At 54.9% G+C, this 13,627-nt stretch overlaps 1 protein-coding gene and 1 long non-coding RNA gene across 2 annotated transcripts in view; both read left to right on the top strand.

Annotated features, from left to right (window-relative positions):
* The window catches only part of LOC120406479 (C-type lectin domain family 4 member K-like), a 150,434-nt gene that overhangs the window by 82,008 nt on the left and 54,799 nt on the right, over window positions 1–13,627 (top strand). The window lies entirely within an intron of this gene.
* LOC120406485 lies at window positions 10,732–12,803 on the top strand. The gene is made up of 3 exons (XR_005599310.1): window positions 10,732–10,800; window positions 11,706–11,824; window positions 12,713–12,803. It is a non-coding gene; the product is annotated as an uncharacterized LOC120406485 (long non-coding RNA).

Raw genomic sequence — 13,627 nt, 5'->3', positions numbered from 1 at the left:
AACACTCCACATATTTACACAATATGTTCACACACACACACACACACACACACACACACACACACACACACACACACACACACACACATCCATCCATCCTCTTTTGCTTAACATCCCTTACACTGCTTTACTGTTCACACAGTTGCCCATAGATCACATTGCTGTACGTTGTGGGGCAGGTCAGTTCCAATAGAAACCCCTTATGTTCTTCTAGCGAATTTGACTAAATTGTTTGGTCAGATGATTCAGAGCAGATTGTCTTATTGCCTGGCTTATTTACAGACCTTCCTTTGGAAAAGGGCCCATTTTCCCTTCAGAACGGCTGCAAAGACACCAAGAATTCGCTTCCTGTGACACTTTTCTTTTTCACAAGGTTCAACTGCTTCATTCCCTCCAGCCTCTGCAGCATTAACTTCTCACTCTCTTCCCTTAACTCACTCGTTTGTCTCCCAGAATGACGCCTCCATCAACTCACATTTCACCATTCCCAGTATTGCCCCAGGGACCTGACTTCCCCAGGCCGGGACTTGCTCCTTCCCTTACTCCTGCCACTCTGCCCTCAGGGCTCCCAGCCTGTTTTCCAATCTCCTTGTCTGTTGCCTGCCTGCTTGTCTGGGCCTGATCCTGCTTTCCTCGCTGAACCGCCCCTTCCCAGGGGCACAGGCTTTGTCCCACTAACCACCCTCCACCCCCCCCACCCACCAGGTCCCTTCCTCACACATGCTCAGGGGTGGCCATACTTCCAGACAGGCAGAGACCCTTCCTGACACAAGGCCCAGGTACTTTGCTATTGTTTACGCTGTTAGGCTCTACCAGTTCAGTCCAAAAGACCTTAGGCTGCCTGCCTCGCCACCAAACTTCTTACCTGCACAAAATTCTCTGTTACTCACACATTCAAGGACACCCACTTTTCCCCAGTTCCTAGGACTCCAGGCGAAAAGCACCTAACTTTACCCCTCCATGGGCTCCGGGCAAATACCCTGTCCCTGTGGACTCAGGGCAAACACCCTTTCCTTGTGGACTCAGGGCTTAATCTTTTGTGGGTTTACAGGGTCTTTTACCAGGGAAAGAGTCTTGCACAGTAACATCCTACATAACCTCTATTTCTTAACAACCACCAAAAACAGACTGCACATGCGACACATACAGGGCTCAGCGCTCCCAATAAGACAGATGAACTTTTCTTGATGGCCAGGTCCATCTGGGGGACTCCAGTTTCTCCACGGTGTCATTGACAGAGTGTTAAGGTCTGGCAGCTCTGATCTTTGGGGTTGTGTCCTGGAGTTGGTTCCCTGTCTCTGGACATAATTTCTCCACGCGAGCAGACAATCAGCCTGAGTTCTGAGTCCCAGTAACGGACTGTATCCAGAAATTAACTCGCGAACTGCGACACAGGAACTTGTAGGGAGCGACCCCACCCTGTCGTCTTTTACCTCCTACTGCAATGGACAAACTACAAACTCTTTGTACCACCCATCTCCTTCCTCTCTACCAATCCTCACTCGGGCCTCCAAGTTCTGTTACCCGGGGTCCTTTCAACCCAAAGCTCTTGGTAACGTTTACCCAGTGTGAGGTGGTGTCAGAAATAAATCACGGGACACACGGCCGTCCGGGGCATCTGACCGATAGATGGCTGCACAAACAGGACAACACAAGAGTGCTTTCACTTCAAGCTAAACTTTACTTAGTCTCAAGCACTCACACACGTCCGCAACAGGTTAGTAAAACATCCCCACCCCTCGATAATTACCGAAGCTGAGTGTGGCTCTCGAGTGGCACAGCGGCAGCCTGTCTGACAGTGGGGAACACAAGATGCTTCCAGAGGGAGAGACCAGTCCTGAAGGGTCCCCCTACCTCAAAGTTTTTCCCCTTCTTTATAACACAATGACATGTCCCTTAAACAAAACTTGTTCAGCAAGCAATTCCAATGGCCCAGCAAGAGGCTTCCTTCTGATTAATCAATAATCAGGTGGGGTTTTTTCCCAGAGTTTGCAGCCTTGAGACTCTGTCAGAAACATTCTTGAGGGCACATCCTGCTCCTCTAAAATGCCTGCATCAGCAACTTCAACACAGTTCTTATCAGGAAGGACATGGGGTCAAGCTGCCCTTTCTGTGGGACCAAAAACCCCCTCCCCTCCTTCCTTGGTCAAGCTAAGCCTGCTGCATGACCACTTTACACCCTGCTTTTAGCACTAAGCCATAGTGGTTTCAGGCACTTCACTGGTTTGCCAAAATCTCCCCATACACTGAGTGTAGGTGAGAGCACACGGATCGAGTTTGCAGGTGACACAAGGCTAGGAGGGAAGGGTTACAACACTTTGGAGGACAAAGCTAAAATTCAGAGGGATCTTGCTAAATTGGAGAACTGGGCTATAGACAACAACATGAAATTTAACAAAGACAAACGTAAGGTGCTGCACATAGGGAAGAACAACCAAATACACAAATACAGAATGGGGGGAAACTGGTTTGGCAGCAGCACTGCTGAAAAGGACCGGGGAGTTGTGCTGGATCCCAACCTCAACGTGAGTCAGCAATGCGATGCTGTTTCAGAAAAAAGAAATGCAATTTTAGGTTGCATTAACAGAGGCCTCGCATGCAAGTCACAGGAGGTGACAGTACCACTCTACTCAGTGCTGGGTAGGCCTCAGCTGGAGAACTGTGTCCAATTCTGGTCACCAATGTATAGAAAGGATGTAGAGAAACTGGAGAGTATCCAGAGGTGGACACAGATGGTCAGAGGGATGGAATGCAATGCAAGGTGTCTCAGCAAAGACTGAAGGAACTGGGTATTTTGGTTTGGAAAAGAGGAGACTAGTTGGGGATATGACAGCAGGCTTCAAACACTTGAAAGATTGACATAAGAAAGATGGAGAAAAGTTGTTCTCTTTTGCCACAGATGGCAGGACAAGGGGCTATGGGTTCAAACTACAGCACAGCAGATCGAGATTAAATCTTAGGACAAACTTCCTCACTGTAAGAACAGGAGGTTAATGGAACAGATGCCTAGGGAGGTTGTGGAAGCTCTGTCATTGGAGGGTTTCAAAGGCTCGCTGACTGTCTGGGATGGTTTAGACACAGCAAACCTGGCAACTTGGCAGGGGTTAGATTAGACAACCCTTGCAGCCTTTTCTAACTCGATGGTTCTATGATTCTCTGAGTTAAGGTCCCTCTTCTGCAGTGACAACCAGGCCTTAAGGGTTGGCTCCTGGCCCTCAGTCAGGTAGCTCCAGCCAGGCCTTTCCCTCTGGCTGGTGTGGGGGAAGGTGCTCCCAGGATCCCGTCTGGATCCTCCACAGGTCTCTTTCTGCTCTTTACCCGTCTATCAGGGCACCAGGCACCAGCTCTCTCTGAGTGAGGGAGCTCTACCAGCTCCTTGCAAGACTCTGGGCCTCACCCACCAGCCCCCTATGTCTTTCTGAGCCCCTTGTCTCCCCTCTGTGAGACAGCAGGCTCCATTTTACAAGCAGCCCTGCCCCTACCCCAGGCTACCATCACCTGATGTCTGATCCAGCCAGCATCCCAAACCATCACTGAGGTGGGGGCTAACTGCACACTGATGGGGCTGAGCCCAAATTCCCTAAAAGGGCCAGCCCGCCCCTGACACCACCCACCTGGCAGGGGAGGGGGAAGCCGCTGCCAGGAGTCAGGCCGGGCTGCAACAGGACACAGATGCAATGCCCTGGGGGAGGCAGAGGCAGAATTATGTGTAACCGTGACACCCCCCTTCCCTGCCCCTCAACACAACTCCCTGCTGAAGCGCAGGCCTGAGCTCTGTCTTTTCAGGGCTTCAAAAAAGAAACGTATTGCACAGAATTGAAGCTCAGAGCTACGGTACCAGCCCCTGCCTGTAGGGGTTAACAACAGCTGCCAGTCAGCTCAGAGAGTCCCAGACAATTTCTTAGTGAGCGAACGTTTAACACACACACAGCCCCTCGCAGACAGTATGTGGGACACTGTTCAGGCCCTTCAGCAGCCCGGTTCGGCAGTAAATCTGTGGGGTTCCTTACAGAGACTCCAGGTGCTGTTACTGTTACATGTACTTCAGTGCAAGGTAACAACACAACACTCACGTGTGGAGTTTGGGCCACACCTTCCGAGCATTCCCCTCTGACCTCACACTGATCATGTCCCAGTCTCTGGGGGGGGGGGGTCCAAATGTATGTGTCCCCCCTCTGGACTCTCCGGGTCAGAGCTGACTCTGGACCCCTCGGTCACTGCAGAGGGGCTGGTCTCTGCTGGCCGGGATCCTCCTCAGGCAGGAGTCAGGCTGCGTCGGTCCCAGGATTTCCCCTCCCCACAAAGGGGTGCAGGGCTCAAGGTGCAGGTTACACAACTACACTAAACTGCAAACTGTCGTCTCCTAGCCCAGCGCCCAGACACCCCCCCAGCAGGCAGCAGCCCTGGACTCGCAGCCAGAGCAGAGCTGAGCATGTGGGGACTGGTCTCACCTAGGAAGCTGGAGACTGAACTCAGCCTGGCTGGGGAAGTTTCCCAGCAAAACTCGACAAACTGGGAGTCATCAGTGGAGAGGAAAAAGCCAGCAAGGCTGCTTGTCCTTCCTGGAAACCTCCTGTACAGCCCCAGAGATGGCGACCGAGGCCGTGTCTACGCTACAAAGTCATGTCGGCGTTCAGCCACCAACGTTTGTGTATCGCTGGGCATGTGCCCACTTGGCTGCTTGTGCCAGTGCTGCTCGTACTCACCAGGAGTGCTTGTGTAACACGCTAACCTTTGATTCCACACGTGCCCCCTCTCATCCCATGTTACCGCCGGAGCAGCGAGCAGGGTCTGTCTCTTTGGCCAGCAGAAATCCCACCCGTGGATGGTCACACATAGGAACAAGATGCAGATTTGGACAGTCGTGGATGCCCCAGGATAGGGCCGGCCTTCGGGGCGGGCGATGTGGGTGACTGCCCAGGGCGTCATGGTCGGGGGGGAGAGGACATGGTCCGGAGGCAAGGAGCAGAACACAGGCCTGGCCCCACACTGCCCCCAGCCTGCCCCTCACCGTGCTTCAGCGGGATGATGCTGGAGGCCCCACAACACAAGTGGGCCCAGGACACAGAGCAGGATGCCATGGCTGGGGCGGAGCTGGGGGTATCCCAGGAGGGGAGAGGGCCCAGGCTTCCCCAGGCCCAGCCCCTCTGCTGCACGACCTCCGACAGCCAATCGCACGCGCCGCGCACGGGGATGATGCCTTTACGCTCTCGCCAGAGCCCCACCCGCAAGAGGGGGCCATGAAAGGCTGGGCCCAGGGGGCTGGAACAATGTGAATAGTGGGGTGCGGAGAGCCACAGAACCGAACTGTAACCCTGCATGTGATGGAAACCGCTTCCAGCCAGGGGGTGCGGCAGCCCCCCTAGATCCAGCACCTATGGCCAGGCGCTGCCGACAGAGCGCTGTCATCCGCTTCCCTCACGCCTCCTTCCCCCATCCACCTGTCTCTGCCCTCCATGCCCTCCCCCTCCACCTCCCTCCCCCGTGCAACCATCTCTTATCTCCACACCTCCCACTACCCCTCCTTCCCTCATCCAACCACCAGGCATCACTTCCCATTTCTATTTCTGGGCCAGGGCTGCTGTCAGAGGGAGGCTCTAACCCAGCAGGCTGCAGAAAGGACCCACAGGCCAGTCATCAGGGGCTCGGCTCAGCGCGAAGGCAGGACAATGGCGGATGAGGGTATCTATGAGAACATGGAGATGATGGAAGCTGCTCCCCAGCCCAAAGGTAAACACAAGAGGCTGCACCAGACCCTGGACTCCCGCTGGCCTCTCCTTGGCTTTGTGGTCTCTGCAGAGCGTCCTGGGCAGCGACCGCTTGCTCCACTGACCACGAACCCAGAGCTCAGCCTTGTGCTGGCCAGACAGCACCACGGGCAGTGGGCGAGGGTGCTCGGTCAGTGCTTCCCAGTGCGTTCTCTCCCCTGCCAGTCCCCAGCGGGAGAAGGGCACAGGGGGAGAGATGGGAGTCCCTGCACAGCATCCCAGCCTCCTGCCGGGCAGCGCAGTGCCATGGGCTGGCCATAAAAGCCAGCCAGGCTCCCCCTCCCCAGCTCACTGCCACCATCAGCCTCTCCCAGGAGGAGATCACCAGGGTCGAATCCTCACAGCCCCCATCTCTGGGGTCCAGCTCCCTCTCATCCCCCCATTTCACAGTGACACCTCCTTTCCTTACCCTCTGCCCCTTCCCTGCCCGAGCACACGCGTCTAACCGTGAGCAGGGGCAGGGAGATGTAGCTGTGTTAGCAGAGAAGGGTTTTCCCCAGGGCTCGGGGATGGGGAGGGAAGGGAAGGGAGCCTGTTCCTCCAAGGACAAGGAGCAAATGGAGCTGGAAGTGCTGAGATAAGGACCAGGCTGTTTTCCTAAAGCTCCCAGCACAAGGGGCCCCTCTCAGGGCTTTGGCTGGGTGACTGGGCAAGAAAATGGCAAATGAAATTCAATGTTGATTAATGCAAAGTAACGCACATTGGAAAACATAATCCCAACTGTACTTATAACACGATGGGGTCTGAATTAGCTGTTTCCACTCAAGAGAGGGATCTTGGAGTCACTGTGGACAGTTCTCTGAAAACATCCACTCAATGTGCAGCGGCTTCAAAAAAGCGAACAGAATGTTCGGGATCATTAAGAAAGGGACAGAAAATATCCTATTGCCTCTGTATAAATCCATGGTACACCCACGTCTTGAACACTGCGTGCAGATGTGGTTGCCCCATCTCAAAAAAGATATATTGGAATTCGAAAAGGTTCAGAAAACGGATTAGGGGTATGGAACGGCTGCCATATGAGATGAGATTAATAAGACTGGGACTTTTCAGCTTGGAAAACAGACAACTAAGGGGGAATATGACTGAGATCTATAAAGTCATGACTGGTGTGGAGAAAGTAGATAAGGAAGTGTTATTTACTCCTTCTCATAACACAAGAACTAGGGGTCACCAAGTGAAGGTTTAAAACAAACAAACAAAACGAAGTATTTCTTCACAAAATGCAACCTGTGGAACTCCTTGTCAGGGGATATTGTGAAGGCCAGGACCACAACAGAGTTCCTAGAGAAGTTCATGGAGGACAGGTCCATCATTGGCTGTTAGCCAGGATGGACAGGGATGGTGTCCCTAACCTCTTTGCCAGAAGCTGGGAATGGGCGACTGGGGATGGATCATTTGATGATTCCCTGTTCTGTTCATTCCCTCTGGGGCACCTGGCACTGGCCACTGTCCGCAGACAGGATGCTGGGGTAGATGGACCTTTGGTCTGACCCAGTCTGGCCGTTTTCACATTCTTATGTTTGGTTGTACAGGTCTCAGCTGAACAAGGGCCTGTTTATCCCCTTTGGTTTCAGTGCAATCCAGATGCCGTGTGGCAGCTGTTCTGGATTTGAACACATAAGAGATGCAGTGGAAGGGTCAGGAGACAGGCAGGGAGATGGGGCTGATGGAAGTGGAGGGTGCAGCTGCAGACAGCGGCAGCTACGCACTGAGCTCAGCTAGGCTCTATGCAACGACAAAGGAGAAGCTGGATATGAGTCAACAGTGTGCCTTTGTTGCCAAGGCTAAAGGCATTTTGGGCTGTACAAGTTGGGGCATTGCCAGCAGACCGAGGGACGTGATCATTCCCCTCTATTCGGCATTGGTGAGGCCTCATCTGGAGTACTGTGTCCAGTTTTGGACCCCACACTACAAAAAGGTTGTGGAAAAATTGGAAAGAGTCCAGTGGGCAAGAAAAATGATGAGGGGGCTGGAGCACATGACTTATGAGGAGAGGCTGAGGGAACTGGGATTGTTTAGTTTGCAGAAGAGAAGAGGGAGGGGGGATTTGATAGCTGCTTTCAACCACCTGAAAGGCGGTTCCAAAGAGGATGGTGTTACGGAACAGTTATTGGCTCTGGGGGTGGAGTTTCCTCGGTCAATGGCATCTGAGCTGTAACTTTCCATGGATACGTTTCTTCTTCTCCTTCAAGGAAACCCTCCTGAGACATCGGTCCTTTGGTGGCACAGGGCACAGGGAATCATCGTCACTGCTGTCCTTCTCCTCCTGGGTCTGGCCCTGGCCACGTCCCTCCTTGCTGTGATACTTCTAGGTAAGTTCAACTGCAGCTCCATGCCCAACGTATGCCAACTTCCATACAGGCCAGCTAGGTCAACTGGAGGGGAGGGGGACACCTCCACATTTCAGCAGAATACCAACTGCGTTTCCAGTCTGTCCCTCCAAATAAATCTCCTGCTCCAGGGAGTTTGAATGGAGCTGTAAGATCTTGCCCTGCTGGTTTGATACTAGCACAAACTTTCTAAGCTCAGATTGTTGGGTTTAATTCCCTGCTCTGTCCCTGCCCTGTCCCTGCCCTGGAGCCAGCAAACAGCTGAAAACAGGGAGCTGGAGTGGAGAGCTCTTGGAGGAGAGGGGAGACAAGCCCCTGTTCCTTAGGGGCAGTGAGTGGCAAAGACGACTGGTGCCTCCCCGTACTGGGGGGCCACAATCTAAAGGGGAGGACACGTGACCGCCCCACGTGTCTCCTGTGCCCAGCGACCCCTGTGCCCAGCCCAGGACCACCATGCACTCCCCACCCTGCCAGATTTACCTGCGGGGGGCTCTGTCCTTCTCCCGCTGCGCCTCCCCCCAGCACATTCTGCCGCTCTCCCTGGCAGCCGGGCCCGGGCGAGGAGCAGGAGGGAGCCACGTCTCATGAGGCTGAAGCCGGCCGCTCCAGGTCACTGCTCTGTGACATACACCAGGAGAGAGCCCCGAACGGGGCCTTGGCTGTGCCGGTGTCCCTCCTCGGGAGGGAAGCTGTCCAAGATTAAAATAAAAGACGTCATAGAGAACAGCCTCGCACTCGGATCATGTTCCTTCTCTGCGCATGGCTGGTCTCCAGCCGCAGTTCGGTTCGGTCGCTGACCTGCAGACGTGTGATTTCTAGATCTCCAGGCACAGAGCAAGCTGCAAGCGGTTGAAGAAGCGGTGCAGAAGCTCCAAGTCTCTCTGCAGCCTGACAACGCCTCGGACGCGTCAGCAAAGGGTTCGGACAGTAAGTCGCAGGACGAGGGTCTTAGGCATCAGGGTGGGTCAGCTCCCCTCCCTTGGCCTGGAAGCTGAGCACTCTCCTGCCTACAGGGATGGTGGGTGCCTGGCATCCTCCTGCTCCTCTCCATAGACTTCCCTGCCAGGTGGTCCCGTCCCCTGTCTAATGAGCTGCTGCTCTGCACCTTCCTCTGCCAGCGGAGGCTCTGTTCCCAGGGACGGGTGGCTGCTCCTGGCTCCCTCCTAGCTCCCTTCCTGGCAGTGGCAGGCTGGCTGCATCCGCCCCATGCTCCTGCGCAGGATGCCTAGTGGTCACCATCTTCCATCCTTTCACTGTTGCTCCCTTCGCTCCATAGTTTTCACCTTGGCCCCTGTATTGTCAGGGTTGCATTGGCGGGAAAGACGGATGCAGCTCATGAGACACACAGGGCCGAATTCAGACCCTGGTGTAAGCAGGACGTCAGTGGAGCTGCACTCGTGGGTCTCCATTTCCCCCCCAGTCCTGGAGCCCTCCCTGTGCAGCTCCAATAATTTGGGTACCTGCCACAGTCCCATTGCTGGAGGCAGAGCGCCCCCTTGTGGTCACGTCTCACAACTGTCTGTCTGTCGGGCACAGGGCTGCACCTACAAACCCGTCCATGGATCAGGTTATTCAGCGTCCAGTCAGAAAATGGGCCTGAACTAAACCCCGGCACAGAACTCGCCTGAACGCTGGGCTGTTCAAAATCCCGGCCTGGAGCCCGGGGCCAGGGCTCGGGGCCATGGATGTTCTTGCAGCCCCAGCTCTGCCCCATGCTGCAGGGGACCCGCTCACAGCTCACAAGGGGGGAGCGATTGTGAAGAGGTGGCTGGGGAGATTCGGGGGACAGGGCTAGAATTCAGGAGAGCTGGGGTCAATTCCCAGCTCTGCTGCAAACTTCCTGTGTGATCTTGGGCACCTCTCCCTGCACCTCAGTTCCCCTGCAGGAAAATCATCCTTTATTTCTCCCACCTCGTGTGTATTTTGACTGTGAGCTGTTGAGAGCAGGGACTGTCCCCTCCTGTCCGTACAGCACCTGGCACACAAGGGCCGGCAGGTGCTACTCTACTGCACGTGCTGATAATCAAGTGTTCTGCGTCTCCACTGACATCGCTGTGACTTTCTTCTAGCTCTGCAGCTATTGGATGAAGCGCAGGCAGGAGTCCGGAAGCTGAAAGCCCAGCTGGGTAAAGTCAGTGCAGCGTATGGAGAAATCCAGATCCAGCTGGACAACGTCAGTGCAGCGCAAGCAGCCATGCAAGGTCGCTGCAGTAAGTACTAGCTGCAGTGCTGGCTGGTGCCGTTTCTTCTGGTGCCGAGGATGAACGGAGGATTTCAGGCTCCCAGACTGACAACGCAGCGACTTTCTCCAGCACCGAGTTCTCTTCCATTGAAAATCACCGGTGGCTGCACCTGGGCCCACACCGTGGTGATCGGTGTGGCGTTAAATTACACCCTAGGCCTCGTTAGCCTAATGGGAGCACCCACTCAGAAGTTCCCTGGGCTGGGGGCAGCTGAAGGGGAAGAGAAATGCAGCACTAGAAACCCTGAGCTCACTGTGTGTGTCCCTGTGACGTTAGCCTGGGCTTCTCACCTCAGTCTCTGCTCCTAGGTGACGTGCTGACAAAGGTCTCCAGGGGCTGGACGTTTTCAATGGGAACCTCTATTACTTTTCACATGAAAAAGTCGTGGACGAGGCCGAGCAGTTCTGTGTGTCTCAGGACTCGCACCTGACCTCTGTCTCCTCCCATGCGGAACAGGTGAGCGCAGGAAGCTCCTAGGGGCTTGGATAATGGGTCAGTGCCTTGTTTCACACCAGAAAGAGGTGGAAGGTGGCAGCTGAGGTTGCAAATCTCTGATGTGTCTTGTGGCAAATTATCCCGCAAGGGATGCGAAGCCTTGGAACCTGACTCAAGGGTTTCACTCATCAGTTGAAAAGCAGAGATGTGGCAGAGGAACAGAGCCAGGATCTGGACTTCCCAGAGTCTGGGGTGCTGGGGGAGGGGGATTTGGGGTCAGGCTCATTTCTGATTTTCCCTACTTCCCATGTAGCATTTCCTGCAAACCCAATGGCCTTTCCCAGTGAGGACCCCTTTGATCCCTCTCCCCAGGCCTGAGCTCCTGCTGGACAATGTAGAAGCCTGTATCTGGAAGGCTTGTGTGCAAGGGACCATGCACCTCTCAGAGAATCCTCTCTCCCCACGTGCCCACTGCAGCCCTCATCCCAGGCCTCTGCGGCACTTTCGGAGGAGGAAAATCCCACCCTCCGGCAGGGCCAGACTTTGCACCCAGTTGTCTGCTCCGAGCTTTGCCTCCTGCAAGGGCAGGGGCTGGTGTGAACTCTGAGGTGCCCGTCAGTACCTGCCGCAGCCCAGCTCTGAGGGGGCCGTGGGGGGAGTGTTCTGAGACAGGTCCCTGCTGTTAGCCCCAGGCAGATACAGATGCAGACACAGACACAGAGCTGCTCCAGGGCTCCCTCAGGGTCTCCCAGCTAGTCACTGTCAGTGTTGGGGGCAGGACACCGCGTCTCCCGCTGCCCAGTGCCCTGCTCACACCACCAGACGCCCTTTCCTCTCCCTCAAAATCTGTTCAGCCCAGGCAGCTGCGGCTGCATCCTGCAGCCTCTCTTGGGTGACCTGCACATGCTGCAAACTGTGTTGTGCAGGAGTTTCTCTCCAACGAGACCAAGGGACAAGATCACTGGATTGGACTCACCGACCGGGAGACAGAAGGCAGCTGGCGCTGGGTGGACGGCACAGAATACAGAGCAGACGCAAGCAGGGGGTGAGAGACGTGATTATTTGTTACATGTTTGGTCACAAGCTCTTTCGGGCAGCGTCTGTGCGGCCCCTGGTGTCTATGCAGCACCCAGCACAGTGGGCCCGATCCTGAGGGAGGCCCCCGGGCGCTGCCACGATGGCAGTGAATCCTCTCAGGAATTTCTGCTAATGCCCCTTTGCTTAGAGCAGGAGCCTCAACACGGAGTGTGTGTTCAGTGCCCACTGAGACCCAGGGCCAGAGCCTCCCCTAGGTAACTCGGCATTGACTTGAATGAACCACAGGGATTTACACCAGCTGAGGATCTGGCCCCAAGTCGACTCAGTGCAGCCAGGGGAGTCTGGAGTGAGCGGCAGGTTCCCGCTCTCCTTGGGATTGCGCTGCGCTCTCCCCTCGGTCAGGCTGGGCACGGGGAGGCTGTGGGGCTGGGGGCATGGCCGGAGCCAGCTGCAGTCGGTGCAGTGACCTCAGGGGGCTGTGGGCGAGGCCCATAAGCAGGGCCAGGGAGAAGTTAATGACTGGCCCCCGCTGCCCTCTCTTCCCGTTCCTGCGTTCCCATCTCGGGGGTGCCTGGGACGTGCTGTGCCACCTGCTCTGGTTCTGGGCACTGAGATCCGAGTTGCTGCTGCTCAGCGTTTGGAGCCACACACTGACTTTGGCTCTTTGCTGGCCTGTCAGGCGTAGGGCAGGTGCTACCCCCGGCTGTCAGAAGCCCTTCGTTACCATGGCCACAAGAGCTGTGGAGAACTCTGAGGGGTGGCCGGGGGGTGCGTCGCTTCACCGCGTCATTGCTGGGTGTCTTGGTCCCCTGCCAACAACAGAGTCCACAGAGCAGAACTGAGCTCAGGAATTGGCTGTGGTTCTCCCCTGAGACATTAACACTCTGATCCGTAGGTTCTGGGCGGAGAATGAGCCAAACAATCACGATCCGGAGAAGGATGGTGGAGAAGACTGTGTTCACACCGAGCCAAGAAAGCGGAATTTGTGGAATGATTACAACTGCACTCTGCCTTCTAGGTGGATTTGTAAGCAGGCCCATGGACAGGCTGGGCTGTGACATGCAGGTCCCAGCACCTGAGAAAGCGCCTTAATTTCCAAGCTATGGAGCATGTTTTCCAGCCACCTGCCGATGAGGAGCCCTGTGCACTGGAGGGGGCCGCATGGGATGTGCATCGCAGGGACGCTTTGTCTTGCTGTGATATTTCTGGTTGTAGCAGCGACAGCTGCCCTTATGCCGCTCAGTGTGGCTGGCTCTGTAATTTGTATGTTTCCAGGTCTGTCACTGAATAAATTCCTTGGATTGTGGAGTTATTGTTTCACAATCACCCAATAAATAATGATTTTCTTGACTTCTGGTAATCAGACCTGTTCATGATGACAACAGCACCTCCGTTATCAGCCTCTTTGATTATAATGTCAGGGTTATTTCTGAGGCTGTCGATGGCATTGCATTCTGCACGACTTAGGTTATGAGGCAAGTGATGTTTTTCCACATTTTCTGCTTGTGCATGTCGGCAGAAGCATTCTATGTATAGGTCCAGACTGTCATTGTGACCCTCAGGAGTCTACCAGAAGGAGGCTGCCAGACAACTCTCCAATACCAAATTCTACAGGCCACTTTCCTCAGATCCCACTGAGGAATATACTAAGAAACTGCATCATCTACTCAGGACACTCCCTACACTAGCACCGGAACAAATCAACACACCCTTAGAGCCCTGACCAGGGTTATTCTATCTGCTACCCAGGATCCACAAACCCAGAAATCCTGGACACTCCATCATCTCTGGCACTGGCACTCTTTATATA

This window comes from Mauremys reevesii, linkage group 5 (assembly GCF_016161935.1).
Source record: "Mauremys reevesii isolate NIE-2019 linkage group 5, ASM1616193v1, whole genome shotgun sequence".
Lineage (NCBI taxonomy): Eukaryota > Metazoa > Chordata > Testudines > Geoemydidae > Mauremys > Mauremys reevesii.
The sequence above is the reverse complement of the archived record's forward strand: the minus strand, read 5'-3'. Positions and strand labels throughout refer to the sequence as shown.